This window comes from Panicum virgatum, chromosome 1N (assembly GCF_016808335.1).
Source record: "Panicum virgatum strain AP13 chromosome 1N, P.virgatum_v5, whole genome shotgun sequence".
Taxonomy (NCBI): Eukaryota; Viridiplantae; Streptophyta; class Magnoliopsida; order Poales; family Poaceae; genus Panicum; species Panicum virgatum.
In genome coordinates, this window is record NC_053145.1 from 33,976,145 (window position 1) to 33,997,913 (window position 21,769).

Genomic DNA, 21,769 nt, shown 5'->3' on the forward strand with positions numbered 1-21,769 from the left:
GAGAATATGCTTTCTATGTTGCCTTGTTTGGTTATTTAATTTATAGTTTTTGCCAATATTCTGCATCGAATTTGCCTCATCAAGTAGTGCGTCACTGGCTTGTGTTCATGCTTTCGATAAATTTTTGTGGGCCTAGTTGACGTTGGATGCTTTTTTATGTGCTAGCTCTGTGAACATTTGTTATAGAACGCACATGGGTGACAAAACGCGTCAGGTCTAGAAAACCAATGTGCAGGGCGGGCTTCTAAACCATTATCGTTGTCTTTTCGTAAGTGTTCAGTCTAGATGATCAAATAATGAACGTTCATTCGTTAGTAAAGTCCCTTATGCACGTGATCCAAACCCATGTTAATCCAAACAAATTTGAAGACCACCGGTGCATATCCCCCCATGATCTGATAGTACTATGCAAGGACTACCCGTTTTGTGCCAAGTTGGTAGTTCTAGTCCACCTAAATATATAACTCCATATAGCTGGTGCCTCACGCACATGCTATTTTTTTTTTGCTAGGTGGGCCGTCCATCGGCTCTCTTTTTTTCCTCTCCAGCGGCCCAATTAACATGAAACGAACCCGTGTGGCTTTAAGAAATGGGCTAATTTGCATTGGGCCACGGTGCCACCTGAGAGTTCCTATTGTCCGTCCTGCCGACGACGACTCATGGGCGGTCTTCCTCCTCCTCACTGTCGGCGCGCCCACTGCCGCCGCCCTCCTCCCCCTCCTCGCCGTCGGCGAAGACGACCTGGAAGCTCGTTCCGCATAGGTACGTTCCTTCTTGGTCGCTCCGCTGAAAAGTCTCCTTCATGGCCACCACTTGTCCATCGAGGCTAACGTCTCCATCCTCATGTGCAGTCGCGCTGAAAGCGCACATCATGTACTTGGTCTTGATCCTACTAAGTCCAAAACCTTTTGACTCTAACATGTCCTTCCACAGTTCTAACTTCCTAATAACTCCTGCCCTACTCTCTTTAACTAGCACCACATCATCAGCAAAGAGCATACACCAAGGGATATTACCTTGTATGTTCCTTGTGACCTCATCCATCACCAAAAGCAAATAAATAAGGGCTCAATGCTGACTCCTGATGTAGTCCTATTTTAATTGGAAAGTCGCGGGCATAAAGAGAAAATGAGGTTAATTTCTGCATAAAGAGTATATGCTGATATGAAATAACCTTAATTATAAGCAGCTGCCATAATGTCTTGATTTAAGAAGAAAACAACCGCAAAATATATGTACAGTGTTTCCCAATTATAGCAGGAAAACCTCTTGCAGACACTGTCTAGAACTTATAGCTCCAGAGTTTCTCTGGATTCCTTCTGAGATTAAGAAATTTCAGTTCTTAGCACACAACAAAATATTCTTTGTTCAATATAGACTTGGGCCATTTAGTGTAAAAACTGAGCATATCGTTACGCTGTGTCCAGTGTTTTGGACCCTACCGTTGCACTGAAAGCTAGGATGCGCCTCAACCTGGAAGACATCCCGCCAAAGAACCAGGTACCATCATATTTGTTATACGTTCTATTGCATACAGTACACTCCTTTTATATGTAATCTATGGAGGAGCATTAAGGAATGTAAAGGCCACTACTGCATGAATGTCGTCCACTTATTTTGGCCACTTTGTGACATTAGGAAACAACCCAGGCGTAAAGCAGTGCTGTGTTTTGTGCATGCTTGATCTTTGTCACGACGGAAACACAACTACAGCCGTGCTTCCCACTGCACAAATTTTGAAAACCAAAGTACATCTGCCGCTCTGTACAGTTCACCACACATGTTCTAAGCATCTACTAATCTGTACATTTAAACTGTGTTAGCCACTCAGAAACATCGAATCCCCCCTTACTGCACTTGGACCTATGTGTGTGTTACTGTCGAACTGAATCAGTGCAATGTCCCTACGAAAAATTGAGCAGGCTACGACCTGGAAGCTAGAATGGAACTACATGCCGAACCAAAATAAGGCTTAGACTCATCCAAGCAGAAAACATACCATATTCATATTGCAAAGAGTGTTTGTCTATTAATTTACTGCCACAAATATGACCTGTGCATGCCAGATTCTGAAAACACCAACACGATGACGCCTGAAAATATCCGTTGCGCCGTGTGCGCGACACGGACACGCGCGGCAGCTCGACGACGGCACGGCTCCGCGCGCCCGCGCACCGGCGCCACAGCGGGCACCGGGGCCAGCTAGCTCCCACGAACACCGGGCCGATTCCGCCAGGCCCCAGCATCCTCAAAAAAGCAGACGCGGGAGCTTTTGCGTAGTGCGTGGCGTGATCCGTCCTAGTTTCCCACCGTGCGTATCAATCTGTTACTGTTTTTTTACGACTGCCATATAAATAAAACGCGTCGATATCGTCTCCTCTCTTTCGTTGGCACGCCGCATAGGAGGTTTTTCGCGTGCCCGCGCATATGGCGGCCACAATGGAGGGTCTCAACAAGATCAAGGAGGAGTCAATCGATCTGGTTCGATTCGGGCCTTCGTCTCTTCTATTCGTTTATCCCGTTTTGGTTTTTTTACCAATCAATCTGTTGATTTGGTTTATGCTCAACTCTCTTTTTTCTTTTGGTTCGATCGGCCTTCAAACATCCCGGTGGAGGAGGTTTTTGTCAGGCTCAAATGCAGCAGCGAAGGTCTCACTTCCTTGATCGGAAGCTGATGCGCGTACCGCCATGTTTGGCCCCAACAAATTAGAGGAAAAAAGGTCTAGTCTCTTTGTTTCCGGCTCTGGAAAAGATAAACAGTTAGATCATGTCTTTCTTGCCCGATGTCTAATGTTTTAGATCTTCAAGATTTTGCATCATGTAACTAGTGTCATACGTGCTGATCCATCAATTCTGCTTTTTTTCCCCATTGTGTATGTGTATGTTTGCACCGTGTAACTGGATGTTCTGCTTGCAGGAGAGCAAGGTGCTCAAGTTTCTAGGGTTCATGTGGAACCCACTGTCGTGGGTGATGGAGGCTGCCGCCGTGATGGCCATCGTGCTCGCCAATGGTGACAAGATTTCGTCGGCATCGTCGCGCTTCTTCTCATCAACTCCACCATCTCGTTTTGGGAAGAGAACAACGCCGGGAGCGCGGCCAAGGAGCTCATGGCCAATCTCGCCCCTAGGACATCCGTGACGGCCGGTGGAGCGACGAGGACGCGGCGATCCTCGTCCCAGGGGACATCATAAGCATCAAGCTCGGCGGCCGATGCACGGCTGCTGCAGGGCGACCCACTCAAGATTGACCAGTCGGCTCTCACCGGCGAGTGCCTTCCGGTCACCAAGAACCCCGGCAACAGCGTCTACTCGGGCTCCACATGCAAGCAGGGAGAGATCGAGGCCGTTGTGATTGCCACAGGCGTGCACACTTTTTTCGGCAAGGCCGCACATCTAGTCGACAGCACCAACCAGGTCGGCCACTTCCAGAAGGTGCTGCAGGCCTTTGGTAACTTTTGTATCGACTCGATCGCCATCGGCATCCTCATAGAGGTCATTGTCATGTACCCGGTCCAGCACTGCCGGTACCGCGATGGCATTGACAACCTCCTCGTGCTTCTGATCGGTGGCATCCCCATCGCCATGCCCACTGTGCTTTCAGTCACGATGGCCATTGGCTCGCACCGGCTGTCTAAACAGGGCGCATGACGGCCATCGAGGAGATGGCTGGGCTGGCATGGACGTACTCTGCAGCGACAAGACCGGCACACTCACCATCAACAAGCTCAGCGTCGACCGCAGCCTGGTCGAGATCTTTGCTGCGGGCGTTGAGAAGGACGACGTTGTCTTGTTCGCAGCTAGGGCATCTAGGCTAGAGAACCAAGACGCCATCAACGCCGCCATGGTCAGTATGTTGGATGATCCCAAAGAGGCCAGGGAGGGTATCGAGGAGGTGCACTTCTTACCCTTTAACCCTGTTGACAAGCGCACAGCCCCACGTACATTGACCTTGCGGATGGTAGCTGGCACCGTGTCAGCAAGGGCGCTCCCGAGCAGGTAGATTCATCATTGTCTTTATTTTCCACTGGAAATTAATGTTTTTTTTTCCTGCACACATCACACACGTTTCTGGTACTAACCATGGCATGCATATGAATGTCTTGGACCTCTGCAACTGTGGAGATGATGTCAGGAACTTGGTTCACACCGTGATAGACAAGTACGCCGAGCGTGGCCTTCGATCCCTTGCAGTTGCAAGACAGGCATGATTTTACTTTATTCTGAACACCTGGATATGTTAGAATTAATAAGTGGTACATTTTCACATAATACAAAATATTAATAGAATAGATCAATAGTTTATTACATGGAAATGGGAATACGGTAAGATTTATTTAGTTTTAGGATATTGATTAGTAGAGCAACTGTCCTAAAACATTAAAAACATGAAAACCAAGTAGGCCAGCTTTAAAAGACCAAGCATCTGTGTAAAAGACGGATCAAGAAGATCATAAATATTGTGAAGTGTTTGGATTAGTTTCTCTATTGTTAACTGTTTTTCTCCATCACATACGGGAAACCAATCTGGTACATAGGGCCTTTAGAATTATCTGTCTTTTAGCTTATAATTTATTTGTACTCTTTTTGTATTGTAAAAATTATTAATTTTGCATATTGCTTGTTATGATTTTTGTGGTCATATGAGTTTTGCTTCTGTAATAATTGTCATGCTTTACTACATGAAGTGCCAGAGAAGAGCAAAGAAAGCCCTGGAGAGCCTTGGGAGTTTGTTGGCCTGCTCCCTCTGCTTGACCCACCCCGGTCAGACAGTGCTGACACTATCAAGCATGCTCTCAACCTTGGGGTCAATGTGAAGATGATTACTGGTACAATCCTGTGTTTCCTCATTTATCCACTATTTTGCGCTACATATCTGAGAAATTGTTCAAGCTGAAGTTACTGTGACATCCTACAGTTGATCAGCTTGCCATTGCAAAGGAGACCGGGAGACGGCTAGGGATGGGCACTAACATGTACCCATCATCAGCTCTGCTTGGGCAGAACAAAGATGAGGCCACTGCTTCAATCCCAGTGGATGAATTGATCGAGAAGGCTGACGGCTTTGCCGGTGTCTTCCCAGGTGAGCAAGCACATACAAATTGCAACGGCCGCTGTATTTGGGTTGATGTGAACATACAGACTAACGTTGCTGCATACTTATGCAGAGCACAAGTATGAGATTGTCAAGAAGCTTCAGGAGATGAAACACATATGTGGAATGACGGGAGACGGTGTGAATGATGCACCTGCACTGAAGAAGGCAGATATCGGAATTGTTGTAGCTGGAGCTACTGATGCAGCAAGAAGTGCCTCTGACATTGTGCTTACCCTAGAAGGACTCAGTGTCATCATCAGTGCCGTGCTTACAAGTCGAGCCATCTTCCAGAGGATGAAGAATTACACTGTAAGAATTTAATGCATTACTGCCATGCGTGTAGGAACATGGCTGTTATTTAAAAAAAAACTCTTTTCAACAACAATGATTGCTAATATATTTATGCTGTTGTTATTTCTCCCTATTTATGCTGTTGCTATTTCTCCCTCAGATATATGCAGTGTCGATCACAATTCGTATTGTGGTAAGTTATTTTCCTAGGACGTACAAAGATCTATCAACAGCTCCATTATTTTATTGAGAAAAAAACTTTTTTGTTGTCTTGCAGCTTGGATTCATGCTGATTGTGCTGATATGGAAATTTGATTTCTCACCATTCATGATCTTGGTCATTGCGATTCTGAACGATGGTATGACAGGGATAATTGCATATTCAGTATCTTGCTTCAATGTCTCCAGTACTGAATTTATTGTTATTGTATAATTTTAGGCACAATCATGACGATCGCAAAGGACAGAGTAAAACCATCCCCACACCCTGACAGCTGGAAGCTGAATGAGATATTTGCCACCGGCATTGTGTATGGAACCTACTTGGCCGTCATGACTGTTATCTTCTTCTGGGCCATAAGGAGCACTGACTTCTTCTTGGTAAGCACCCTTTTATGAACAGCCTATCCAAATCAAGCATGTAAAACACTAAGGTTTACAGTCAACCTTGTCTTGTCTCAACTGCAGAATACATTCCACGTGCGGTCAGTTAGGGGCAGCGACGACGAGATGATGTCTGCTCTGTACCTTCAAGTGAGCATCATCAGCCAGGCCCTCATCTTTGTGACGCGGTCACGCAGTTGGTGCTTCATCGATCGCCCCGGTTACATGTTGTGCGCAGCGTTCATCATCGCACAGAATGTAAGCGCGCCAGACCCCTCCACTCCAGCTACTTAAGCATGTGGAACCGTTCTAATCCTGACCCAAAACCTATTGCATGGTTTCAGGTTGCCACTGTCATTGCAGTGTATGCGAACTTCGAATTTGCGAAGATTCAAGGCATTGGATGGGGGTGGACCGGGGTCATCTGGCTTTACAGCTTCGTCAACTTCGTGCCTCTGGACCTGTTCAAGTTCGCCATCCGCTACATGCTGAGCGGCAAGGCCTGGAACATTGCCCAAAACAAGGTAGAAGAGCTTTTTTCAGTCAGTGTTGCTTATATACAGTCTGTGCGTTCGTTGCTTCGATTCATTATTTATAAGTCAAGAGTGTTGCTTATATACAGTCTGATGCGCTGGCTCCTGTGTGCTTTTTGTTTCTCACAGACGGCCTTCACCACGAAGAAGAACTACGGCAGGGAGGAGCTCGAGGCGCAGTGGGCGACAGCCCAGCGCAGCTTGCACGGCCTCCCGGTGCCGGAGTCCGGCGGCAGGGGCAGCAGCTACGCCGCTGAACTCTCGGAGATCGTCGAGCAGGCCAGGCATCGAGCTGAAATCGCGAGGTACCGTGCGCAGAGCACGCTGAGGGGCCACCTGGAGTCGTCGGCGAAGCTCAGGATCATCGACCTTGATGTCGTCAAGTCGCTGTACTACACCGTGTAACAGCTGGGCGGCTGTGATCGATCGGGCTGGCGTGGCTTTGTACTTCGCTGCGCATTTTTAGGAGCAGTACAAGTGCACGTCCTCGTCTCCTAGAAGTGTTAGTCTTAGGTTTTCCTACTAGTTTGCTTTCTAAACAGAATTTTTTGGCCTCCCTGAATTTGTCTTAAAGTGTGTCGTCTTGTGAAGTGCATCTAGGCCGATAGATGCTAATTGTAAGTTTCGGTAATTAATGACAACCGTATGCGACTAACGTGTATTTTGAAGGAAAAATTAATGATTAAATTAGTCTCATATGAAATGTGAAAAGAGACCCCTCAATTCGGAACAACCATGCGTGCCAAGGACTCAATTTTAAAGATTAAGGACCTTTTTAGTCTCAAGTGTCACAAGGAGATGAAGGACACTTGATTTAGCTAGGGTTTATAGTTTTTAGTTCTTGACCGTACTATTAAGAGGGGTTCATGAATTAGTAGCTTGATCAAAATAAAGTTGGCCTTAGAAATCTTGCACACTCGCTCAAAAACAGCCCAAGATGGTCAATAGAAGTTAACACAACGCTTGGAAGAAGAAACAATCGAAGTCACATTCGAATCCAAGTCAATTCAGTTGAAAACAAAGAAAAACAGCAGCACCGGTTTAACCGATGCCCTAGCATCGGAGCATCCGATGCTTGCCGGAAGGTCCGACACCCTGTCGGTCTATCTCTCTGGATGCCAGCAGAAATCAAATCAGAAATCTCTATAGCACCGGTTGAACTGATGGTCCCAAGAAAAGCACCAGTGCATTAGATGTACTTTGTTCCAGAGAGCATGTTTTGGTGGACCTCAACTCCTCTTCAGCACCGGTTGAATCAACGCTTCAGAATCAAAGTACCGGTGCATTGGATATACTATGTTCCAGAGAGCTTGTTTGAGTTGATCAGTGAACCTCTTCAGCACCGGTTGAACCGATGCCCCAACGGAGCATGTACCGGTGCAATGACGCAAGCCTAGATACTGTGTCAGAACCCCAACGGCTACAATTTGGACACAGAGAGACCGGTTGAACCGACGCCTCAACTTTGTCACCCGTCGGTTCTTCCGGTGGTCACGGTTTTTCTGCAAAGAACTTCCAACGGCTATGTGACCCTCTCCACTCTATATAAGGGCACCCCCTGGCTCATTTCAGTTACCTTTGACACCCTGAATACCTGAGGCCACCCTTGAGAAGAAGAGAAAGTGTTTGAGCAAAAGAGAAAAGATCTAGTACATTGTTTGTGCTTCAACCTTGAAGAATTCATCCTTTGCAAGTGTAGCAAGTGTGCTTGAGCTAGGGCCAACTGAGTGTAGGTCAAGTGAAGGTTTAGAAGCTTGTTACTCTTAGTGTTTGACGGCACCTAGCCGGTCTTGGTGATCGGGAGGTTCTTGATGAGCTCTTGGAGTTTGTGGGAGCCCCAAGACAAGAAGATTGTACACGGTGTGAAGCTCGCCGTTCCGGAGATGGAGATGGAGCATTCTTAGTGATCACTTGCTTCTTGGTGAAGCAAGGGAGCTATACCCTTGTGTGGGTGCTCCAACAAGGATTAGGGGGAGCGTCAACTCCTCGATACCACGGGAAAAAATCCGGTTGTCTCGTGTCTCTTACTTTTATTTCAAGCAATTAAATCCTTTTGTTGTTATTCTTGCTTTTGATTGCTTGTAGATTGACTAGGACAACTTGCATGGTAGTGTGATCTATTGCTTAGGTTTGATCTTGCTAGTGTGAAACCTTTTAGACAAAATGATTATGATAGTATGTTTACCTACCTAAGGACCTTTTGCTAGTATGCTCTAGTTATTAGGTTTCAAATTTGTAGATTGGGCAATACTAGTCTAGGTTAAGGACGAGATAGAAAATTGAAAAAGTCCCAATTCAACCCCCCTTCTTGGGTCACGATCCTTTCAATTGGTATCAGAGTAAGGGCTCTCTTTTTAGGCTTAAAATACTAGAGAATGGCCGGGGGAAGTGGTGGTCCACCCAAGCTCGATGAGAGAAACTATGCTTATTGGAAAGCTCGCATGACGGGTTACCTTGAGACTATTAATCCCATCGCTTGGGCAGTCACGGAAAAACATATTGTTGGTCCTTGGAATGAAGATCAAGTTAAATATGGTGCTAGAGCGAAGAATGCTTTGTTTGATGCTCTTAGTGAGGTGATCTTTGCTCGTGTTCACAGCAAAAAGACCTCTCATGAAATTTGGAAAGCACTTGAAGCTATCTATGTTGGTTCTAAAAAGCTTCGTGAAGAAAAATATCAAGTGCTTAAGGAAAAACTTAATGAATTCAAAATGCTTCCAAATGAGTTGGTTGAACAAATGTATGCTCGATTGAATGTGCTTATTGAGGACATTAACGCTCTTGAAATTTCTCATTTGTCTACTAGTGACATCATCCGGAAGATCCTTCATTGTCTACACAAACCCAAGTACAACATCGTCACCTCATTGCTCTATGAGAAGGATCTTGAAACACTTGAAGTGAGTGATGTTGTTGGGAAGATTCGGTCTCATGAGATGTTCCTCTTGGGAGAAGTTGATCCACCACAAGACAAAAGAGATCTTGCACTCAAAGCTAAGAGTGATCATAAGTCCAAGAAAAAGAACAAGTGCAAAGTTACATCACCAAGCTCAAGCAAAGATGAAGCTAACGAAGATTCAAGTGATGAAGATGGTGATGTTGAGCTAGCACTTCTCATGAGGAAGACCTCCAAGATGATGTCAAGGTTGAACAAGAGAGGGTACAACTATGACCCCAAGAAAAACAAGTTTCGTACCAGGAAGAGCAAGGACAATGTCAAGAAAGTTTGTTACAATTGTGGCAAATATGGTCACCTCTCATATGATTGTCCGGAGCCTTCAAAGCTCAACAAAAAACAAGAAGATGATGACAATCAACACAAGTCATCAAAGAAAAGTCATGAGAAGAAGGACCATAAGAAGAAAGGGTCTTTCACAAGAAAAGAGAAGGTCAAGACTTTCCTTGGAGAATGGATCACGGATGGTGAATTCTCAAATGATGACTCAAGTGATGAAGAATCTAATAAAAAGATTGTGGGAATTGCCATGCATGATGATGAAGATGATGGTGATGAGGCACCTCTACCTCCACCACCCATGTGCTTCATGGCAAGAGATAACTCCAAGGTGAGTGATGATGACGACTCCTCTAGTGATGAAGGTGAACATTGCTTATCTTCAAATGAAGTGCAAAACATCCTAGATTAGTACCAACAAGTGATCAAGAAAGTACAAGTCATAATGTAAAGTTCTTGAAATTGAATATGCCAAGCTTAAGGCCTCAAATAATGAGTTGATTGTTGGGCATAATGAGGTAGTAGAAACTCATGATACAAGCATTGTTCCTAGCAAGCCACTTAGAGAGGAGCATGACAAGCTACTTGTTAAGCATGATGAATTGAATGTTAAATATGAGGAAGTAGTTGTGCTTAACAAGTCACTTACTTCATGCAATAAGAAGCTTAAGATTGATTATGCTAACTTAAATATGAAGTATCAAGAATTTGACCTTGCCTTTGATGGTTTGGATGAAGAACTAAAAGAAACTCAAAAGAAAGTCATCGAAGTCAATATCGCAACTTCTTGTGATGATCTTGTGGAGTTGCCTCACCGTACTACTTGTCATACTTTTTCTTCTTGTTCAAAGACTAACCATGATAAGGAGAAACAACTTGAGAAGGAACTTGAAAGCATGACCAAATGCATGTTCAATGTGACAAGGAGAGAATACTTGCATAAGGAGATTCTCTTCCACAATGCAAGGCACTTTGGGACAAATGGACTTGGATCATTTCCCAAGCCTCCGGAAAATTGTCCCAAGTCGCCGGAGCTCAAGCAAGGAAAAGTGGATGTACACAACACATGACCGGCTATGTAAAGATGTTCACCTCACTAGATGAAGATGTGGGCGATTATGAACATGTCACCTTTGGTGATAACTCAAAAGGAAAAGTGGTAGGTTTGGGTAAGGTAGCCATCACCAAGGATCTTTCTATCTCTAATGTGTTGCTTGTTGAGTCCGTTAGTTTCAATTTGTTATCTATTGCTCAACTTTGTGATTTATGACTAATATGCATTTTTAGTGATAGTAAGGTTGTAGTGACAAGCAAGGAGGACAAGAGCTTAATATTCAAAGGATTTCGACATGGTAACATTTACCTTGTTGATTTCTCATCTAATGATGCAAGCTTGACGACATGTCTCTTCTTCAAGAACTCCATGGGTTGGCTTTGGCATCGCCGCATTGCTCATATTGGCATGAGCCAACTCAAGAAGGCCTTCAAACGAGGTATGGTGGTTGGTGTCAAAGATGTTACTTTTGACAAAAACAAATTGTGTAGTGCTTGTCAAGCCGGGAAGCAATTTGCATCATCACATCCCATGAAGGCTTATTTGTCAACATCAAGAAGCTTGGAACTACTACACATGGATCTCTTTGGGCCAACCACCTACAAAAGTCTTGGCGGTAATCTCTATTGTCTTGTAATTATTGATGATTACTCTAGATATACTTGGACTTTCTTTTTAGAGGACAAGAGCAAGACTTTGGGAATCTTCATGATTTTTGTCAAGCAAGCTCAAAATGAATTTGAGTCAAGTGTTGTGAAGGTCCGGAGTGACAATGTCACGGAGTTTAGGAACACTCAAGTAGAAGAGCTTTGCAACGACATGGGGATCAAGCATGAGTTTTCATCAACATACACACCCCAACAAAATGGAGTGGTGGAGAGGAAGAACAAGACATTGATCACCCTTGCAAGAGCAATGTTGGATGACTATGGCATCTCACAAAGATTTTGGGCAGAAGCCATCAACAACGCATGCCATGCATCCAACCGAGTTTATCTTCACCGCTTCTTGGGAAAGACACCTTATGAGCTTCTCATTGGGAGGAAGCCCAACATCTCCTACTTCCGGGTGTTTGGTTGCAAATGCTACATATTCAAGAAAAAGAAGCACCTAGGCAAGTTTGAAAGTAGATGTGATGTTGGTTTTCTTGTTGGTTATTCATTAAACTCCAAATCATATCGAGTATTCAATAGTGCTACTAGCAAGATTGAAGAAACTTGTGATGTGGAGTTTGATGAGACTAATGGCTCTCAAGGGGAAGTTTTCTCTTGTGATGATGTAGGTGATGAACCACTTCGAAAAGTCATGAAGAACATCACTATTGGGCAAGTCAAGCCAAAGGAGGAGGTAGAAGAGCTACTAGCCTCATCCACTCAAGTTGAAGTCACTTCCAAGGATGACTCAAAGGATGAAGACAAGTCTACATCATCACATCATCATGATGAGTCATCCGATGAAGAAAATGATGCCTCACCTCCTTTCCATGATGTCCAAGATGAACAAGTGGTTGAAGAACAACTTCCATTTGATGACACGCACATCACAAGTGAACAAGCCCAAGCTCAAGATCAAGATGGCGAATCACTAGAAGAATCAACGTCTCAAGCACAAGAGAGGCTTACAAGAACTTCAATAAATCATCCCATTGACTTGGTCCTGGGTAACCCCTCCGGTGGAGTAAGAACTCGTAGACATCAATATGCCTATTTTTGTGAACATTACTCGTTTGTTTCTTGCTTGGAACCCACAAATATAGATGAAGCTCTTGAGGACCCGGATTGGGTGATAGCCATGCAAGAAGAGCTCAACAACTTCACCCGCAATGAAGATTGGGATCTTGAAGAACGTCCTCAAGACAAGAATATCATTGGTACTAAGTAGGTCTTCCGCAACAAACAAGATGAGCATGGTGTAGTGATTCGCAACAAGGCAAGACTTGTGGCATAGGGTTTTGCACAAGTTGAAGGGTTGGATTTTGGTGAAACATTTGCCCCCGTTGCAAGACTTGAAGCCATCTGTATCCTTCTAGCGTACGCTTCACATCATAACATGAAACTCTTTCAAATGGATGTGAAGAGTGCGTTCTTAAATGGCTTTATTAATGAGTTAGTGTTTGTTGAACAACCTCCCGGGTTTGAGGACACTAGATATCCTAATCATGTTTATAGGTTGCACAAGGCGCTCTACGGGCTCAAGCAAGCGCCAAGGGTTTGGTATGAACGCCTTCGTGACTTCCTTCTCAACAAGGGCTTCAAGATCGGGAGGGTGGATACAACTCTATTCACAAGAATCATCAATGAAGAGCTATTCGTATGTCAATTTAATGTTTATGATATCATTTTTGGTTCAACTAACCCCACTCTTTGCAAAGAATTTGGAGAAATGATGGCTAGGGAATTCGAGATGTCCATGATCGGTGAGCTCAATTTCTTCCTTAGGTTTCAAATCAAGCAATTGAAGGAAGGGACTTTCATCCATAAAAAAAAGTATACAAAAGATATTCTCAAGAAATTCAAGATGGATGATTGCAAGCCGATCAAGACTCCAATGCCAACTAATGGACATCTTGACTTGGATGAGGGAGGTAAATCGGTTGACCAAACTCTCTATCATTCCATGATTGGGTCGCTTCTTTACCTAACCGTATCTAGGCCTGATATCCTGTTTAGCGTATGCATGTGTGCCCGCTTTCAAGCTAATCCTAAGGAATCACACATTAGTGCCGTTAAGAGGATCCTTAGATATCTCAAGCATACGCCTAGCATAGGCTTGTGGTACCCTAAAGGCGCTAGTTTTACACTCTTGGGATACTCGGATTCGGACTTTGCCGGATGCCGTGTGGATCGCAAGAGTACATCGGGTGGGTGTCACTTGCTAGGGCGTTCCTTAGTCTCTTGGTCGTCTAAGAAACAAAATTCCGTGGCCTTGTCAACCGCGGAGGCGGAATATATTGCCGCCGGGGCTTGTTGTGCTCAAATCCTCTACATGAAGCAAAGCTTCTTGGACTATGGTGTGGTATTAGATAGGATCCTGCTCCTTTGTGATAACGAGAGTGCCGTTAAAATTGCTAATAACTCGGTTCAACACTCTCGCACTAAGCACATAGATATTCGCCATCACTTTCTAAGAGATCATGTGGCAAGGAATGATATACTACTTTGTGGTGTTCGTTCCGAAGATCAATTGGCGGATATCTTCGCCAAACCTTTAGATGAGAGCACCTTTTGTAGGTTGTGAAGTGAGCTTAACTTTGTAGATGCTTCTAACGTCATATAATTGCCTTGTCATATAGATGCATCTCATATGTACAAATGCTAGGGGCTTGTCTAACCTTGTCAAGATAGTGATGAACATGGGTCTTGCATGAGCCGGTGGTCTTGGTTTCGCTCCTGGCATGAAGAATGGTTCATCATGAAGAAGCTTGCCAAGGGTTCAAACTTGACAAGATAGATTTAAATTTTAGCAATGCATGTGCTTGTCATATAGAATGCATCCATGTTTAATTTCTAGCTTTGCATTGGCATTGCATCACGTTAGTAGCATCACAAGGGAGCAAATCACACTTCAAGAAAGATATTCATGTTAAATATGATATGTCATCTCTACAAGAGTGATAAGATCAATATTGCGCTTTCATGCCTATTGAGTCACGTCCTATCGAACTTAAAGTTTCAATCTCTAAGTTAATAGGCAAAGTGGCTCATACATTTTGTTTTTGTGTTTAAATCCTCGCTTGGATCTTTTTTTGCCTATGTTTATGTAAAAGCTTGCGAGCACTAAGTATGAGTGTTTGAGGGGTGAGGTTGTCTCTCGAAAATGGTCCAAATTGAGTGTTTATAGCTTTGGTTTTGAAAATTTGGATCAGAAGTAGAGTTTGTAGTTCAGCAGAAAATTCTCTTAACCACCGTTAAACCGACGCCTTGGTTTTCCATGCATCGGTTCAACCGGTGCTTAAGTCTTCGTGGCTCGGTTTCTGCATCGTCTCTGGAACAACCTCCGACTGTTACACCGATGGCCACCGGTGCATCCGATGGTTGGCGGATGAACCAACGCCATTGCATCGGTTCAACCGGTGCTACTGCATGGAGTTTTGGCCCTTGCAGTGTCTCTGGACCTTACTCCTGCCGTTGCACCGACGCCCATCGAATGTTCCGATGCTTCAGTAGCGGTTCTTCCGATGCCTCTCTGTTGACCAATTTCAAACTCGTTCAAATCCGGTCAAAGATATTCCGGTGAATACACCGATGCTCTTATCTCCGAACCATCGGACCTTCCGGTGCTTTAGGGTTGGCGGGCCCGCTCGTCCTGTTTTCACTTAACCCGTCCGCGGGCCCCGCGCGTCAGTCACCGTGGCTCTCTTCTTCTTCCTCGCGAAACCGCCGCCCCTGCGCCCGCGCCCGCGCCCTCGCCCGTACGCCGCTCCGCCGCCTCTCACGCGCCACTCCTGCGCCGCCCCTCCGCCGCCGCTCGCGCGCCGCTCCTGCGTCGCTGCTCCGCACCGCCGCTGCTCGCGCACAGCAACACCGTGCCCGCGCCAAGCCAGCTCCGCGCCTGCGCCACCCGCAAGCCGCCGACCTCGCTCCACCGCCATCCTCGTCTAGCGCCGCCGTTCGCCTGCACTGCTGCTGCTCCTGCTCCACTCCTTCCCCACGCACGTGCATACGAGCTCGTTTTTGAGTTCCTTCCACCCTTTGCCCGAGTGCACGCAAGGTGTTCAAGGAATTGCCTCTTAGGTTTTTCCTTCGATTTCTTCTCGATCGAGTCTCGGATTAGCAAGGGTATGGTGCTGCCTCTCCTAGAATGTGATGTATCTTCATTTTTTTCTTATCCTCTACACACATGTTTTCACATATCACTTACCTTGCACAAATCACACTCATGCTCGACACTTCAGAATCTCTTTTAGTGTGATATGTCGGCAGTTATCCACTAGAATTCACGTCATAGGCTCAAATCAAATCCATGCTTTGTTTCTATGACAGATGGCAGGAGACAAAAAGGGCAAGGGCAAGCAGGTTGTGCAGAAGAAGAAGCGCACTCGTGAGGACCGATAGCGAGAGAGAGCAGAGGCAGTTGCAGATGCAGCAGACAGGCAGGGTTCACTCAGGATCAGAGATCCTCAGGCTCAGGGGGAGCCACAGCAGCAGTTACGTCGCTTAGAACGTACTCAGACAGCTCAGACCACACCTGAGTCCCGCTCATGTCCACGGACTCGAGGTGGTGGTACTCACAGGGCAGCAGGCCATGACAGTGAGAGAGAGAGAGGCAGCTGGTCAGGATAGTGGTGCAGAGGAGGAGCCTCCACATGTTGAGCTGCTTGATTTTCGGGGCATTCCAAGACCTAGGGTCAAGAGATTGAGATATGTCACCCCGGAGCAGTGGTTTCCCGAGCAGAGGGACGTTGGAGTTGACCGTCGCTTTCACACTCTGCTCCAGGAGTCTTTCTACCACGCTTATACCTAGATGGACATCAAGATCAGTGAGCACAAAATGCTCCACTGGGTGGCTATGCGCATGGCAGCAAGAGGCATTCCTATCCTCCCTTTGTTTGAGAGATATGAGGGTCTACCAGCTCTGCTGAATGAGAGATCTCGGTACATCAGAGAGTGGGTTCGCGTTTTCTACGCCACCCTATTTGTTGAGGAGAACCGGCAGTTCATCGACTTTATGTTCCAGCAGAGGCATTATAGATTGACTCGAGCACGTTTGGCTACCCTGCTAGGAGTTCAGATTGCCGAGGAGCCACACTTCGTGCACTATCAGGCTTATGGCAACACGGTGCCTCCTCGTCGTCCTCATGAGTCACACGTCCCGTCTGACGAGGAGATCAGCATTCTCTTTCAGCAGCCCTTCTTGCCTGGCACACCGAGGACCCCAGACTGACTGACTCCCGTAGCTCACTCCGTTCACCTAGCTTTGAGGAAGAGTCTGTTGTTCCGGATTGGATACAACGAGGGGATCACAGCTCTACAACAGTGGCTTCTACTGTATATCATGACAGGACGAGACTTTGACCTCGTCGACTTCTTTATTTGCGAGCTAGAGGACGTGATTCTGGATGGGATGACAGTTCACCGTCGCCATCCGTTTGCTCATTGGATCTGCTGGATACTCGCTCAGCTCAGTCAGAATGAGCATATGGATGAGCTGGAGCAGTCGAGGACGTACTTCAGTTTTTACTCACCTGCTACTCCTCGAGACGGTCGTCGTGGCCCGAGAGGCCAGCGCAGGGCACAACGGATTCTGGATGAGCGTGTTTTGGCTGAGGGTAGAGTTGTGGATGATCCCACTACAGCTGAGGACACTTCACTAGCAGCGGCAGAGCCCAGCTCCCACACTACCTAGTCACAGACTCAGAGGACTCGGAGGATGACGAGGAATATATACCCACTGTTACTGTTCCTCGAGGTGCTCATGATGATTAGGCAGGATCCTCTGGTGCAGCACGAGCCCCTGCTCCCCCAATTACCACTGCTCCCCCAGTTACCACTGCTCAGGTCACACAACCAGATTCTCTTGCAGCTATACTTACTCGGCTATCAGACCAGCAGGACAGATTTGCTGCAGCTCAGCTGAGCATGCAAGCCGAGCAGGCTCGCCAGCAGGAGGCCCAGACACTTGTTCTTGAGGGGATCCGGCAGCAGAAGGAGGCCATGAGGCTACAGCTACAGCAGCAGTCCCAGATTCAGCAGCAGATGTTCACATTCTTCTCGGGATGCTTCGGTCAGCTATACCGTCACACTGGATTGCCTGAGCCTCAGCTCCCCACACCCCAGCAGATCTAGTTCGACCCCACAGCTCCTGCTCCACCTGTTGGTGGCTTTGTGCAGACACCCTTGGCGTCCTTTCCGATGTCACCTCTTCTTCAGACCGGGATGTTTGCCAGCCCTCCTGCTACTTCCACTTCTGCTCCGGCTCCTACTCCACAGCCTAGTGTTTGGACTGCCGAGCAGCGTGCAGAGTTCCTTAGGCAGCAGCAGATCCTGCACCAGCTCCAGCACCCGTCAGCTCAGTCCGTCGTGCGCCCTACACAGCCATACCTGACTCCCGTCACGTCTTCTCCTCCGACGGACTCCACGGTCGTCGCCGAGCTAGTTGCTACCACTACTCCAGCTACTTCTGCTGCTCCGACGACTCCGGTCGAGCAGAAGTCCTCTTCGGTCGACGACGACTGGACGGACGACGACACCGACGACTTCGCCGCTCAGTTTTCCACCGGACCCAGCCTGAAGACCCCACCTTCTCCAGCTCAGAACTAGATCGCCTTCCTTTTTGGTGCTTTGTTGCCAAAGGGGGAGATAGATAGGGGGAGTAGAGATAGGGGGAGCTTGGTGGTTTGTGGCGTGATTGGATCTTCATGGATTTTGTGTATGGACATGTTATTTGGATATTGTGTATGCTCTGTGTTGACATGTCCCTACATGTGTTTTTTTTTCGAGTAATGCATGCTTGTTTATCGCTTTCAATTTCATATCTTGTGTATCTCTACTTTGTGTTGTCATCAATCACCAAAAAGGGGGAGATTGAAGTGCATCTAGGCCGATAGATGCTAATGGTAAGTTTCGGTGATTAATGACAACCGTATGCGACTAACGTGTGTTTTGAAGGAAAAATTAATGATTAAATTAGTCTCATATGAAATGTGAAAAGAGACCCCTAAATTCGGAACAACCATGCGTGCCAAGGACTCAATTTTAAAGATTAAGGTCCTTTCTAGTCTCAAGTGTCACAAGGAGATGAAGGACACTTGATTTAGCTAGGGTTTATAGTTTTTAGTTCATGACCATACTATTAAGAGGGGTTCATGAGTTAGTAGCTTGATCAAAATAAAGTTGGCCTTAGAAATCTTGCACACTCACTCAAAAACAGCCCAAGATGGTCAATAGAAGTTAACACAACGCTTGGAAAAAGAAACAATCGAAGTCACATTCGAATCCAAGTCAATTCAGTTGAAAATAAAGAAAAATAGCAGCACCGGTTTAACCGATGCCCTAGCATCGGAGCATCCGATCCTTGCCGGAAGGTCCGACGCCCTGTCGGTCTATCTCTCTGGATGCCAGCAGAAATCAAATCAGAAATCTCTATAGCACCGGTTGAACCGATGGTCCCAAGAAAAGCACCGGTGCATTAGATGTACTTTGTTCCAGAGAGCATGTTTTGGTGGACCTCAACTCCTCTTCAGCACCGGTTGAACCGACGCTTCAGAATCAAAGCACCGGTGCATTGGATATACTATGTTCCAGAGAGCTTGTTTGAGTTGATCAGTGAACCTCTTCAGCACCGGTTGAACCGATGCCCCTACGGAGCATGTACCGGTGCAATGACGCAAGCCTGGATACTGTGTCAGAACCCCAACGACTACAATTTGGACACAAAGAGACCGGTTGAACCGACGCCTCAACTTTGTCACCCGTCGGTTCTTTCGGTGGTCACGGTTTTTCTGCAAAGAACTTCCAACGGCTATGTGACCCTCTCCACTCTATATAACGGCACCCCCTAGCTCATTTCAGTTGCCTTTGACACCCTGAATACCTGAGGCCACCCTTGAGAAGAAGAGAAAGTGCTTTGAGCAAAAGAGAAAAGATCTAGTACATTGTTTGTGCTTCAACCTTGAAGAATTCATCCTTTGCAAGTGTAGCAAGTGTGCTTGAGCTAGGGCCAACTGAGTGTAGGTCAAGTGAAGTCTTAGGAGCTTGTTACTCTTGGTGTTTGACGGCACCTAGCCGGTCTTGGTGATCGGGAGGTTCTTGGTGAGCTCTTGGAGTTTGTGGGAGCCCCAAGACAAGAAGATTGTACACGGTGTGAAGCTCGCCGTTCCGGAGATGGAGAAGGAGCATTCTTAGTGATCACTTGCTTCTTGGTGAAGTAAGGGAGCTATACCCTTGTGCGGGTGCTCCAACGTGGATTAGGGGGGGGGCGTCAACTCCTCGATACCACGGGAAAAAATCCGGTTGTCTCGTGCCTCTTACTTTTATTTCAAGCAATTAAATCATTTTGTTGTTATTCTTGTTTTTGATTACTTGTAGATTGACTAGGACAATTTGCATGGTAGTGTGATCTATTGCTTAGGTTTGATCTTGCTAGTGTGAAACCTTTTAGACAAAATGATCATGATAGTGTGTTTACCTACCTAAGGACTTTTTGCTAGCATGCTCTAGTTATTAGGTTTCAAATTTGTAGATTGGGCAATACTAGTCTAGGTTAAGGACTAGATAGAAAATTGAAAAAGTCCCAATTCAACCCCCTTCTTGGGCCACGATACTTTCATCTTGCAACAGTTTACTTCTTGTTTGTTTGTGAACCCAAAATCTGAGGTTATTTCGTCTCTTCTGATCTGTTGATATTTATTTGCTTTGGATGAATATTTTTTCTTATCGATATCCCATTTACAAATCTGAGCGGGATTGCGTTTGGATGACTATGTACCACCCTGCGCTGCAGCACGCCTGAATTGCGGCGAGCAGAGCTGTCTGCCGCAGCTGTGGATCAGCATCCAAAGTATTCTCCGTTAAAAACTGTTATATACGAATTTTATAAGTCTGTTACACTAACCTCCGTAAAAGAATGCTATACAAATTTTAAAATCTGATAACTTAGGAGGTTATATTAGGGTCTACCTTTAGGAATCTTCGAGATTAACTAGAAAAGCCTCGCAGCGTAGCCGCGTCTGGCCAGTTGTGTCGTAGATGGCTGTCACCATGTGAGTCAGATGTGTTGTGCTTTTTCCAAACTTGGGCTATGAATTCGGCCACTTCGCTCGAATTTTGTTGGCATCAGTTGTATTGCTGACCTAGATCATTCTTGACTATGCCCCAAAACATTTTTTTCGCGACCGTGCCAAGCACGTTTTTCATTAAGAGGAAAAGAAGTTTTTACACATGGCGACAATCAAACCCACCTAGGTGAGCTTGATCACGGCTGAACTGAAACTATGCCCCAAAACATGTCGAGAGTTCCACTTAAAATTGAATAGTGCCAAATTATGTTTTTTAAAACACCATGTGAGGGTAAGCAATCTATTTTTCTTCTATATTGATTTATAATGTAACCATTTTTTATGAAACTAAAAAGAAAAATGTATCACGTCTAATAGGAGAGGTTATGTTGATATCATGAATCGATAGTCCAAATATATATAGCTGAAAAATGATTTCATGTGAAGAAAAGGTAAAAAAAATATTCTAAACACTGTATTGCATTAGCCTAAATAAGTATATCAAAGTTACTTGATAATGCCTTTTAACAAAAAAAAATTCGGAGCAGGCGAGATAGAGATACATGGAATGAAATTCGAAACATATCGAGTTATTTATTGTGAACGCTTTTTTATAGTCAATATTATGAACTGGATTCACTTGAACATTCCTTGTAAATATAAAGCTGTAGATGCATTCACCAGAGTGATATAGAGCAAATTCTAAGTGAAGATTAATTTTTGATTGACTCTATTGATTAAATAAACCTCATATGTGACTTGAATGGCACTAAATCCACCAAAACACAGGCTATTTCGGTTTCTATTGTACCAATTATCACATCTGAATGATGAATCGCAAAGGCTATGTGTAAAAATGTCACTCCAAAAATAGCCACACAACAATAACAATGGAGGAAGATTAGGACTGAGAGCATATACCAGCTTGAGTTGCGATGCCTGCAGTAATCTTGATTGAGGTGACCTTTGATAGGCTGGAGAAGCATAGGTGCTCGGTGGGGCACATGTTGACTGGATGGGCGATGCTGGAGCCTGGAGGCGAGACCGCTGCATCCTGTGCCCTGCACAGAGCAACCCCCACTTAGCCACTCAGATCGAGAAGCCTGGCAGTCAAGAGGGCTTTTGATTCATGAACATAATTTCGCTATATACTATGATAGTGATGACATAATGGAAAATGGGTTTATTCTGAGCAACACGTCAGGTTAGACTTCGATCAAATGCCATTCATTAGTCAGTAGGT

At 45.6% G+C, this 21,769-nt stretch overlaps 1 pseudogene; it reads left to right on the top strand.

The window, feature by feature from the left end:
- Nucleotides 1-2,421: 2,421 nt before the first annotated feature.
- On the top strand, nucleotides 2,422-7,168 carry LOC120655654 (annotated as a pseudogene).
- Nucleotides 7,169-21,769: the final 14,601 nt, after the last annotated feature.